We start from the raw sequence: 13,909 nt of genomic DNA on the forward strand, positions 1-13,909 counted from the left end.
TCAAAATTGACTATCTCTCAACGACCACTTTACCGACCGTTTCGTTATAATTTCACCTTAAAAATATTTTACCATAAGGGTAATTTTTGTCTCATTCATAATTCTTATCAAATCAGGTTTAAACTCCTTACGAATATTCAATCCCTCATCTGAAAGGAGCGTTCTTAGTAAATTCAGATTTAATTGTAATGCTTTATACAATTATACAATGCCGGCCCTGCATTTGGTGAATATTATAGTTTTATTAGTCGGGCCTTCAGAGTCAGATTAAAGCCCTATAGTCTATATTTTTGTGTAACCATGAGAATTTTAAATTTAATTACATATTTAATTTTTTCTATAACAATGTAATTCGTTTCTATCATAACAGAAAATTTTCGCCCTTACTCATAGGTAAGGATAAATTATTATTCCACATTTTAACTCAAATAATAACGATTTTTGGTAAAAAATTCAAATAGAAATTATGTTTCATTTAACAAACTCTATTACGTGTTAAAATTAACACAAGCATTTTTATACAACCTGTATATAAAATATGAAGTTAAACTTTATTACGAGGATTGTTATAAAAATTCTACACACAGATGGTAAATACAAAGGCAAACCATAGATTGTAACATATTAAATAGACAGGTATCATGTTTATGTAAATGTAAATTTAAGGATTAATACCGTTATTGGTAAAATTGCTAATCACTTAATAGAATAGACGAAACCATTAAAATCATAAAACGTAAACAAATCATAAAGTTAACAAAAATTTGCATCGTAATGTTTCTAAGGTTGGTAAGGGGCGTTCAAAAAATTTGTGCGCGAGTGGCATGTTGCTTGCTTCTGTTGTGTTTTCAGATGTATATTATTTTTACCCCGAATAGAAATATTGACTAAAATCATAAATCATACCAACAAAGAAACAGATCTTAAAGCACCCCATCCGGTAATTTACAATCCACTTACAGGTAAGAAACCGGTCATTTTTGCCCGTTGGGTGTCACTAAATATTTGGCTGAGGTTATTTAACACCCCACCATAAATCACCGGATGGGGTGCTTTAAGATCTGTTTCTTTGTTGGTGTGATTTATAATTTTAGTCGATATTTCTATTCGGGGTAAAAATACTATACGAGGCTTTATTAGCTGCCAAACGTCATTCATTCAGCTGTTAAGTAGTGATGCGATTTATTTCCTTCGGAAAAAAGTTCTTTCAAAACTAATCGACGACAGTGTTTTTGGTTTCCTCACTTTTAGTTGATGTTTTTTTTTTTCATTAAATTCTTAATTTATTTTACAATAAAATGACAGTTAAAGAAGAAAATCTCAAGTCAGTAAGAGAGAGAAAACCCGGCCCGCTCGATCGCGAATTTTTTGACCTCTCGTTACATGAAAATAATAATCCAGTTACTGGACTTCAGTACGCCAAAAGTTTGACTTTCTTCAGAGATTCAAAGAAACTGAGATCTCAAACGTCATCTAAAAAAGATAATATAAACAACAATGTAAAAGCGTCACGTTGTGCACAAATATATGTAGTCCAAGGAGAAAATATGATAATTGAGGATGTTGTTAGCATCGTTTTTTCCAAAAATGGCAATTTTTAAAAAGCGAGATTTACTTGTTCGAAATCTGTATCGAGTCATGAGATCTAAATCATTAAGCTCATTATTTGTGGAAAGTTGTCGCACTGGTTTAATAACTGACAAACGCATCTGCCCATCCAAAAATGTTTCCGTGATGCACAATTGTAAACGATTGCAATCACCCGCTATGAAACAGAGAAATCTTTATTTACAATCAATTCGTCATTTTAGCATTTTTTCTGCATCTACATTATCATCTGTCATTAATCTAGTTTTTGTCTTGTTCTGCTTTAATGACTACTTGATGGAGAGATCATTCCTTCATTCATTTCAGAGCTACACCTCTTCCTTTTTTTTTTCATCAACCGAGATTATTACAGTACTAGTTTCTTTTATTGTTTAGTCTTAACGGATTTGTATTAGTTTTTAAATATTCAGAAAGATCCAACCTTCTAGTTTGTTTATACAAATGATTAATTATAATTAACGTAATAATATCTTGCAAAATGTGGATTTTCCATAACAATCATTTTAAAATCGTTACAATTGTGGTATGTTTTTACCTTCACACTTATTCCCTACAAAAAACAAATGAAACACGATCGAGATGAGAATTTATCATTATTTTTTGTTTTTGTGTTATTAACATTTTTGTGTCAAGGTTAATAATTATAAAGAATATTTTTAAATTATTGGCGCAAAAACGCCTTACTTCTGCTACGTAAATCCCAATCGGTGGTTAATTTAAAAAAAAAATCGATAATTACAGACGAATACTGTAACATTATATTTATTTGAAAGTTAAAAATTAAATTGCAAAGGTATTTTCGTACAATCTGTATCACTTCAAAATCGAATTCTGCAAAGTTTTTAACTTGTGTCTTCATCTTTAAAAATAAATATTACTTCATTACATCACCAATAAAAAGAAATATAAAAAATGCTACTTTTAATTAAAAATAATTGGATGTATTGAAAATGTATAACAGAAATTTTAGTCTTAATTCAAGACGTGTGTGCAAAATATGGTCTTGGTGTGGTTAATTTCTTCTTCCTTCGGTGATAATCAGCTAAATAATTAACATCCTGGACATGTTCCATCATAATTAAGTTGTGCCAATTTACAGTAATATACGCTGGCGAAATTATATTATGTATAAATAAAAATAAACCGGAGGCAGCGGACTTCTTGATTTAACTTCTTCTTTTTAAAATTTCGTCTTGGCAACCCTCCGCCGGAATGTATTAATTATAATTGGTTGTCCATCTTTTGAATTGTTAACAAGGCATGCGTCACTTTGTAGGTCACTGTTCACCTGTCCAACTGGGGCGATCGTTGGGTTAGATTACGAACATTTCCACTTTATCCTTTGCAGGATTCAAGGTAAATTGATAAATTTTCCCCAGAACTAAGCGATTAATATTTCCAGGTAGTAGACTGTAAGAAGCGGTAATTGTCGACGATCGCTTCGGTTCCCAGGAATTCCAGTCACTCCCGTCGCAATTACGCCATGGAAATGGACCTTAAATTACACTTTTTATGCAGAAAAATTGGATGTAACGTCTTTTATTGAACGTAATTACTAATTCGTTTGCTCCCAATTAAATCATTTCAACCGGTGGAACGGTCGTGTATGCGAAATTTTCGTGACTAAATTCCTTTTTCCAAAGTTCAACTTCTACGTAGATTTACTGGAAGCTGACTAATTTACGCGGTAAACAAACGGGTGTGTAGAGCTTCGCACTACCTACGAAAGCTCCAACATTTACTTTTAGCGATGAACAAGAACGCCAACTCGTATTTTCTAGCTTTCAACATGATGAAATGCGCAAGTTTTAAATGGCAATTTAAAAGAATGGGGGCAAAATCAGTCGACTACCAAATTTCGGATGTCTTTTGGAATTTTACGAATCGTGTCGGGAAATATTTCTAAATATGGTGGGGTTGATGTGCCACTGAAACGGATATAGTTGAGTAATGGATCGATTGTGGCCCAAGAGCAATTTAGAATATGTCTTGTATTTATTACTTTAGTTGTTTAGCTACAAAGTTAACATTTATATGACTGCTAAGTAAACAGTTTCGCCTTTATTTCGACTTTATTCTGGAAGCTCCGAGTTGCGCTTGCGGCTATGTGATTCATATGTCTAAGTTGAAACACATTTTCATTCATAACATTTTAAACTGTGAAAATAAAACACAGATCCTTTATTTTTAGTGTTTTCTATATTTTTAGGACGACGGATTCAATACGTATTATCGAACGTATTTTTACCCCTCGGTTACAGGTAACATGACGTCAAATGAAAGTATTTGGAATTATTTATTTTATTTTCAAACATTTAACCGAAGCTTTACTGTAAGCACATTCTTAAAGAAGTTGATAAATAACGCGTTGCAAACATTCAGCGACAAGTGAAAGGATAGTTAGCTGCTGGTGCATCGAGGAATTGAAAATACTCTTTCACCGCATATCTACACCAAAGCCACAATTAGCTCAATTTCAGGTCCGACCAATAAACTTTGACACGTTGGAAGAATTCCTACGTTAATGTTCACTAATAGATGCACGAAAAGACCAGATGCTGAACATTTATTTTCTTTTTCTCATAAAGGCGACTCGTATCAATCGACATTTTTTTCTCGCCTTTCAAAATAAAATTCATGACGAGACGCTCTCTCCGATGACCACATTTACACAATCATTAGTTATCCGGAGATAAATCTGGAAGGGTGGCAAATATTTACAAAAACTGGCGCCTCGACGCAAAATTCCTGTCGCATATTTTCACATTTTATTTTATGAAATTGTAACAGATCTGGAGTGACGTTGAGAAAACACGAACAAAAATCGTATTCTTATGGTCATCCTCGTGATTCCGAATACCTCCGTGAATCACAAAGCTAAAGCTTCATCGTGGGTAGGCAGCTTGTCGAACTAAATCCGATTATTTAAAATTAACCCAATATTTCTGCTTATTTATAACTCACACTAGAACTATGAAAATTACTAAATATTCATGACAAAAACTATTAAATATGTATTACAATTCTTGACATGTCGACAACTTTATTAAGTTCAAGAACGTTTATCATAAATTAGACGGACGTCGAAGTGTTAAACAACCGTTTAACACGTGACACTTAGACTTTTAATCAAATTTCGACATCTATCAAATCGATCCTCAAAAAATTTTTAACTTAAAATTTAACGACCTGTTACCACTTTTATTTAAATTTTTTCTCATAAATTAATCGCGTCAAATCTAATTTAATATTCAACATTTTTTTTCTTGCTGCACCGCTAACCACAGTTGTCTGATTTAGAAGCATCGCTCGATCCAAGAATATATCTGTTTTCTAGTTTATTTTTGTTGTTAATTAATCAATTACAAACGAGAAAAGATTGTGCAAAAATTACTTGCGACACTTTAGTGGTAATAATTTATGCAAGAAAGAATTATATAATTAAGGTATTAGTCCTTCTGGAAAAATACTAAAACGTTGCTCACACAAGCAACGCAACAAGCAATTCGTTACTGAGACAAAACGGGGTACAAGTCAAACCAGGATATTTTTGGCTGTGTTAATAATCTTCAGTTTTATTAAAAAGGCAACAGTTAAAGTTTCATTATTTTCGATTCTTGTCATAAACTAAGGAATAAACTATTCTTTTTAATGAGGAGACGCATTCCGAGATTTTGACTGTACGAGATATTTTTAGTTTCTCGAAAATTTCGTCGTTAACCTCATAAATAAACCGAATTGTATTAAAAAATTTGAATCAGTAGGATATGCATATAAACAATCAAAAATGACATCATATCCAAAATCTAAGAATGTATTTTGTTCATGACCCAAGTATACTCTCATCCGTTTAAATGTTCGTCACAATCTTAAAAACAACCAATAAATACATCTCGATATTTATGTAGAGCATTTGAAGATTACAATGTCGTAACGTCTGCAAACGAGAGCAAAGCTCGAGATCTTACTCGATGATCGTCTAAATTTTGTGGGTGCTTTTTAATTATCGAATCAAATTTTAGTGCCTTATCTCGAAGGTAACCATAAGTTATTCATGGGGGTTAAGATGCAGGTAAAAATTGGGCTCCTGCCGTGTTACCGATTGGGTTTATTCGGCTATAGCTCCCTGCTGTTCACTTTTGATTAAAATTAAAACTACAATTATTGAAGATCACATCGGAATACATTTGTTGCATGTAAATTTACGACTCCGGTTGAACGTCAGAAATGATTATTTCTGATGCGAACAGATTTTGGAAAAAGTCATCTTTTGACTTCATTGTATAATAATAAGTTCGTCTGGTTAAAAAGATCTGAGTGGGTATTGAGAGATGTAAAATATAAACATTAGGGTTTATTTTTGTTTAAGAAACACCTTGTGATCACAGAAATATTACTTTAAATATCAAACTTCGACTCCACAAACATTAGTGACGCTAAGAATTTGTTACGAACTAAAAATAAATAATTATTGGAAATTTTCAGAAGTCCAGTGGGAGATTTTTATGAATTCAACAAAAATAAGAGCGTTCAATGCTCTAGATTTTATTAGACTTTCGATAAAATACGGCGATGCGTATTTCGAAAAAAATCGAAAGTTCGTTGACTTCAACGATATTAAGACCACTCTCATTGCCCAAACTAATACCCCCAAAGATCCCCGATTTCCAGCACGCAATCGTCTATTCGAAAACAAATCAATTATTGCCTCCAGTACTTGGATTCAATTATTTTTTTATTACACTCTTCATAGTATCGATACGCCAGTCCAACTAACGTCGAGTTGATGAACTAAAAAACAAAACTAAAAACCTAAATCATTATCAATATAAATATCAGGTGTGTATTTCAAAATTCTTCGCAATTAAAATTTATTTTCAGCGTTTCGACAGTTATTGTTAATTGTAACTGTTTAAAGCCATGTAAAACCATGTACATCATTAATTGTTTGTAAAGTTGTCATGAATATGAAATTAAGATGTAATGCATGTTAAATGAGTTACGAGTTTGGTAGTACTTTTACATGTTCCTGTCGAGGCCAGATCTTCCGTTAAAATGCATCGGACAGTTATTTTGGCATTATTTAAATTTTACTGCAAGCTAACGTGTTGCAACGCACTAAAACTGGCATCGGCAGGAAAATCCTGAGTGTGCCGTCGTTAACATCTCGAAATTGTGAGCACCATGTTATTACGAAGTCGTTTTATATAAAATGAAATGGAATTATGTAAATAAAAAATTCTTTTGTTGTTTCGTTCATTTTTGCAGAAACGTTTAAATTTAGTCGGAGGTTGATTAATTAATCTGGCGCCTCCACCAAATTCGATCAATTATGTAGAAAGTGTGGAACCGTGCGAATATGTAAAGAGAATAAAAAGCCGCTTCTTCTAAGAAACGATCTCATTCCATATTAGAACAATTCACAATCGATAGTGACAGTATTACGACCCAATTTCGCCGAACTCGTAAATATTCATACATGACAGAAATATAATGTACATGAGATGAGTTTTACGAAGAGTATTTAGGAGTGTTTCATGTAACTAGGAAAGGTATAAAAGTCCCTGTGGAATTCTTTTCGCTGTTAAACGGCAATAACATTTTTCGCGTTAATACACTATAAAATTATTTAATTGGCCGCAAATTTATATCGCTTTAATTAACTTTGCATTCTGGAATGTCTGACATAGCCTCATTGTGTGTTATACGAGGTGTAACATAAACTTTCAAATAAATCACGCCGGAACCAATGGATGCAACAAGACATAACTCAAAATATTTTACGGCCCCGTATTGCAAATTGTCTGCGGGAAAATTAAAAACACTCGACTGAAAACAGTGGACTGTCTCTCGGTGGTCATAATTAATACGTGTGCGTAATTACGACTCGCACCTAGTGAAAATAAATTTATGTTAAGCGTTGCTTGTTGGACGTGGTAAATATTAAAAAGTAACCACAACTGAAGACTGCTGGACTTTTATCGCCGAGATTGTTGCTTTGCCACTTGTTTGCATCATTTTTGCTGCCATCTGTCAAATTAATTGTCATAAATTTCAATAGCACTTATTAAACGATCACCAGATTCTTTTAATAACCGAATACCCAATAAATAACCAATAAAAATTAATTCGCCTATTGTGCACGTACATCCGACAAATTTTTGTACGAAGATTTTCAAAAATATCTTCCACCTACAACGTTTACACACATTTTAGTGGCGAAATCTGTCGTTGCAAGCTCGGAATTAATACACCGCTGACTGATGAAGTGATGACTAATGAAGGTTAGCTATTTTTTCGCCACTTGGTACCAATTTCATTTTGTTAAACTTTCTATTATTTTATTTAATTGGTTTGTTATACTTTTGTTAACAGTTTATGTTGCAAATTGATTGGACAATGGGCGTAAAAACTGTAAATATAAATCAATCGAATCAAATCATCACTTGGATTTTTATAAATTCATGTTGTAATAAAATAACGCGTACGGTCAATAATTCGTTTATAAACAAAGCCGGAGGCTATGTGCATAGCTTCATACTAGATCAAGTTCCGCAATCCTTATGTTTCTCTGTTTTTGTACAAAATTACAAGTCAGTTTCTATAATTATTCGCCGAACGGGTTTTTCCTAAATCCTAGACTTGTCGCTATAAAGCCTTTGGCAAATCTATTTCATGATACCGGATTTAATAGATATATGGACTAAATGCTCCCGGAATTGACACCAATTTATTACCATTCTGATAGCCTAATAATCAACTATCATATTTGCCACACCACTGGCAAGGTGACGAACTGATCAAGGTCGTTGCCGCCAACACGAATTACCGTTTACCAGAGAAATTGTTCATCTTTGCCTAAGTTTACACATTTTTGACATTTTCCTTCCTTTCATTTCTATTATAATTTTATTCGCAATAGAACACAAAATCTCAACGAATATTAATGTCAAAATGATGCAAAATTCTGAATTAAAATAGTAACCGGATTAAATACGTCCTGTATTGTAGCAGGCAACATGTATGAACTAATTAATTTAATAGCAGTCTTTCAATTCCACCTATATGTACACGGCTTTAATTGGTTCACTCTGTATTTTGTAACTTCAACCACAAGGTTGCTTGATTTCTTTTATAATATCGTCTCATAAATTCAGATTAATGTTGTAAATTTGCAAATTACAAAATTAGGGGCGCAGCAGGTAATGAAGGAAAGAATACGACACTATGCATTTTTACACGTGTGACAAAACCACACAAAAATGTTGTCTGTATAAAAATTTTCACAAAAAAACTAATGACTTAGTTCACCATTCGCGTCAAGTCTGACAGCAGTTCACGCGCTGAAAATAAATATTTAAATTAGTTTATTTGTTTATTATCTTTTAGCCAGTAACAACAAAATTTTGAACCTCATGTTTAATGACTAACCATCGCAACAAGAAAAATATGAAGATAAACACTAAATTTCTACCAACCGGTTTACACAGAATCTTCATTATGTTATGATTTTTAATTTCAAGAAAAATATTTCACACTTTTGGTGAATGTCAGTTTACAGTGTAAATTCCTTGCTCCATTTGTTTTTGAAAACTGATTTCATTGTTTTATTATTGTAATTAATAAAACAAAAAAAATCTTAATTGTGTGCTGACTCAATTTAAATAAAGGATCACGTCCCAAAAATAAGTAAATGTTTCTCTGCGTTATTTTCTGGTTTATGCGAATATCTCGTGTGCGCCATGGTAATTTACAACTTCTGTTTAAACTGTGGGTTTTAAACCTTTCGGGGGTATACTTTTAAGTGACGTGTACGAATGAGTTGACTTTTAATGACTATGAGCTGAACACGAGTGCCTGAAGTTATGACAGTTTTTAGTCTGTCGGCTACTTGTGGTATTTCTTAGGATTTCTTCAGGTACAAGATAATTGGCAGTGATGTATTTCAAGCAAAAAATTAAATGGCGATCTTATTGCTGTAGGGTTTTTTTACACTGACGCAAATATCACATTTTAGCAAATTCATACAAAAACTTATGAACGTGGTGGATAAACCCCATTTCACGTGGGTTTTCTGTGACTTCTTAAGTATTATTGTTGTTGTTTTTGTTGTTATTTTTTAAATAGGAAGAATTTTCTTCCTGTCTGTAATGACTGCAGTGGCAAAATTTCCATGTGAAACAATCTTGCCGTGTACGAATGGTGACGTTAATCGCACATGAGTCACAGTAACGCTATTGTAACTACTAACTAGCAATGGGAAAAGGGCGACGTAAAAAGTTAGACTATTTCTCCGAATTGTTACCATTATTCTATTATTCATACGCTTAAACATACAATGAGATAATTTGCATTACGGTTGCTTGTATCTGTAATTGTATGCCACACCGGATCTATTTATATCAAAGACAAACGTAACGTTATTTTATTATGAGAAATCCCATAAAACATAATTAAAGGTATCATCAACAATAATTGAGGATTTTATCACGGATTTAATATTTTTTTAGGAATTTCCTAAACACTTCGACGACGAATTTTAAATGCCGTGTCGATAAACTTTTAACAGTAAAAACTTTCAGTTCACTTCTAAAAAACAAATGTTACATCTATGAATACTGCAGAAAAATATTCTTCAATAATATTTTAACTAGAAATGTTATTACTTTACAACGTACTATTTCTTTTGTTCTAAATTCCTATGTGCCAATTAATAAATAAAATTACGTGAATTGCAACTGTTCAAAATCATTACTCGTTCAAAACACAAATTTCTTTGAAAAAAAAATCTACTATTTTTTTCTTAGAATCATTAATTGATTCAAAAAGTTTATTATGCAGAGAGTTATGTATAATAAAAATATTTTATATGGTACTTAACTACATTATTGTGGTTTACTTTATAAATTAATGTGTTTATGTTTGTTTGGCAACATACATATATTATTTTACATTTACCTATTTATTACCAAGTACTTTTTAAATTAAATTTACAAAATCATATTATTTTTGTACTGACATAAAGAAAACACAAAATTTTCTTATTACCCGGCGCCTCCACCAAACTATCAAAATATAATCAATTTTGCAATAATAAATAACTAAAGGGATTTTTTTTACTCGAGATTGACAAGATACTTTGTTTTATCAGTAGTCCTTGATATCTACAAAGTTTTATCAAAAGATTATCTTACATTATTAATAAAATATGGCATCAATATACAGGGTTATTCACGTAAGATGACGAGCCTAACCAGGTAAAAATGCAACCCAAAAGACAATTCACAAAGCAATCTCGATCCCTATTACATTATCCGGCATTATCATAATGCACATAAAACATGGACAGCTTTTAACGTCAGCCTAATGAATGTCAAGTTCTGACAGAAAAATACGAGTACCTCTCTCAACAAAGTATAATTTAATAACAATAATAACACTAGCCAACAAATTGAAAAAAAAAATGTGACTGATTTGATAATAGGTGCATTAGGGTTTATCATCCCTTCTAATTACGAATTTAATAACGAAAATTCTTCATCACCTACAAATTTTGAGTTACAGGCTAATAATTTTTTGTATTTAGGTAGATAATCGAAAAACATTTCATTTATTAAAAAATATATTAAACAACCAAAACATTTAATTTAATCAAAACACAAAACCAATATTCAAAGATGTCCTATTCTAACATAAATCTGCCGTCGATGACTTTTCTGGCAAAGGTTGACATTCTTGTGTAAGGAGTTTTTTTTTTTCTCTTATCAGAAACCAGCAATAGTCCCCCATCATTGCTGGATCCCATCTCCCTTGGTACCGTTTTTCCATCGTTAGTATATCCTGCTGAAATCTCTTTCCTTGCTCGTCACTAACGGCACCAAAATTTTGGAGGAAAAAATTTAAGTGAGAGTGGAGGAAGTGACATCCTACATTCCATTTCACAGTCATGTGTAATTAGTTTTTTTATTATTTCTTTATAATTTTCGGCTTTTTTGTTGCCTAAAAAGTCGTGTCACGTTTTTAAAAGATCTCCAAGCACTTAACTCAATGTGATTAAACTTTTCTTCAAATAGTGGATCTTTTACAATATTTCTAATTTGGGGTCCAACAAATATGCGTTCTTTGAATTTGGCATTACACAGTTTTGAAAACAATTGTCAAGTTATTGACAAGCAGCACTCTATGTATCCAAAGCCTTGACATTTTTTTTTATTAATCCCAGCTTAATTTGCGATGGGGGTAGTTAAACCTTCTTAGGATTCACTAAAGGTAAATAAATTCTATATGTTAGCTTGTCCTGCGACAAATTCTTTTCTTTGGGGCCAATCTTTTACTCTGAAAATAGACAGATGACAGATACGTTGTTTTTAAGGTGAAATGTCATTGCCACAGCTCACTGAGCTATTTTATTTCAAAAAGCAACATGTTTTTTGTTACTTTTACTGTTAGGCATTAATTGCTTTGTCTAACATACATGTTTATTACATAGTCTTAATGAAAAATACATAGCTTGGAAATTTGACGTGCTATAGAATTCTATTCAACATTTTTGAGTTTTGTACATACAAGCGGACAAAAAAGCACAATTTTTTTCTCAGTCACAAAATGGCTGTTGGCTAATGTAATCAATTAAAATCACAAAAGTAATGGATACGTAGGATCATATGGGTTCTGTCATCGTTCGAAAACCTTTTCAAATACTAAATATGAACGAAAAATGCAATGAGAGATATACCTTTCAAATTAATAAAATACCACTTCGATTCCCGATTTAATTTTTAAATACCAAAACTCAATGAATGCTTTGTAAAGTGTATTTTGGGTTGCATTTTTACCTGGTCAGGCTTGTCATCTTACGTGAATAACTCTGTATGTACCTTACACATTATACATATTTCTATAAGATAAAATTGGTAAATTTGATTTTAAATTTCCTTCATTGGTAAAACAATTGTAGAAAAAATCACATTAAAACAGGAGATATAAATAAATTAAAATTACAATTTTCTCGATTAAAATTATCTATAAAATGAACAACGAAAATACTGAATTTTTAAGCTTCCCCGAACCGAACCTGGGTTTATTCAAAAAACAAACTTGTTTTTCATTATCAAGCAGAAAAACAACAATTTTTTTTTATTTGAAAATATTCTTTTATATTTTTATGGCGTTTTATTTTTGTTATATATTTTTTTTTTTTTGGTAAAATCTGAGACTTCTGTTCTTCTGAAATACATTGATAATGATTACAACCATGAAATTTCACATTAAAAATGACGTTGGTTGTATGTATGTATACTTCGTACTCTGATAGATTGCACGTTTTTTGACAGAAGACAGACACAGAAACTGGTTTGGCGGGAATTAATCTGCAGGGATACAACGGTTTTATACATAACGTGAAACAATTGAGATGGAGAGTTTAGTATTTTTCACTGCTTTATGTTTTGGAACTAGAATTTAAAAACGTGCAATCTATCACCGTACGGAGTATACATATGTATTGCAGCTCCAACAGCAGAGTCTGGCATGGTTTCTCTTTCATGACATAAAACCATGAGTTTCGCAGAGAAGAAAGAACATTAAAAGAACCGAAGTGGGTCCCAGATGACCCGCGCAACGTAATCTGGACTATTATTATTGGAACAGTTGAATTATTTTCTTGTGTTATTTATTATTACAATTTTTGTAAGTTAATTCTAAAACAAGGATCTAACAAGAACAATAAGAAAAGTGCCACAAAAAGTGAAAACCTCAGTTGTAAGAATTTTACCTACTCACGATCTGCGCACTTTCAGTGTATTTTAATTTTCTTTACTTATAACAGCAACAGTGTCATTACTATATATTTTAAATTAAGAAATTTTAATTAAGAAACTAAGAACCAGTGAGAGTGAGATTTTTGTTAATTCTTGTTTCACTCAAATGACTAAAAATCGGGACGTAATACATATAATGAATCATTAAAAAGACTTAAAAATATAAAATTTAGTTTAAGCTTTGTTTAGTTTTACCTTTCTTTGTAAAGGAGTTAAGTAGGTATAAAAAAAATACTTACTTACTAATTTCGTAATATCAAGTTATACCGCGATTGATTATTATTACCTAATTGGATTTAGTACGGTAATAACAGCTGTGTTAAATTAAGTTGTTTGTACATTTTATTTGTAAAATGTTGATAAACACCTATTAAATGAACTTTTAAAAAGAAAGATACAAACGGAAATAATTTGTGGTTATTACGCATTACGCATTGTTACATCGGATTATGACTAACGATAATTCGCAGTAGTGGGATACG

At 31.7% G+C, this 13,909-nt stretch overlaps 1 long non-coding RNA gene across 1 annotated transcript; it reads right to left on the minus strand.

Moving 5' to 3' along the window:
- Window positions 1-11,218: 11,218 nt before the first annotated feature.
- LOC138139683 (uncharacterized) lies at window positions 11,219-13,861 on the minus strand. Its single transcript, XR_011162351.1, has 2 exons — window positions 13,667-13,861; window positions 11,219-11,943 (listed from the first exon to the last, which is right to left on the minus strand). It is a non-coding gene; the product is annotated as an uncharacterized lncRNA (long non-coding RNA).
- Between the last annotated feature and the right edge of the window lie 48 nt (window positions 13,862-13,909).

The sequence above is a fragment of the Tenebrio molitor genome, chromosome X (assembly GCF_963966145.1).
Source record: "Tenebrio molitor chromosome X, icTenMoli1.1, whole genome shotgun sequence".
Lineage (NCBI taxonomy): Eukaryota > Metazoa > Arthropoda > Insecta > Coleoptera > Tenebrionidae > Tenebrio > Tenebrio molitor.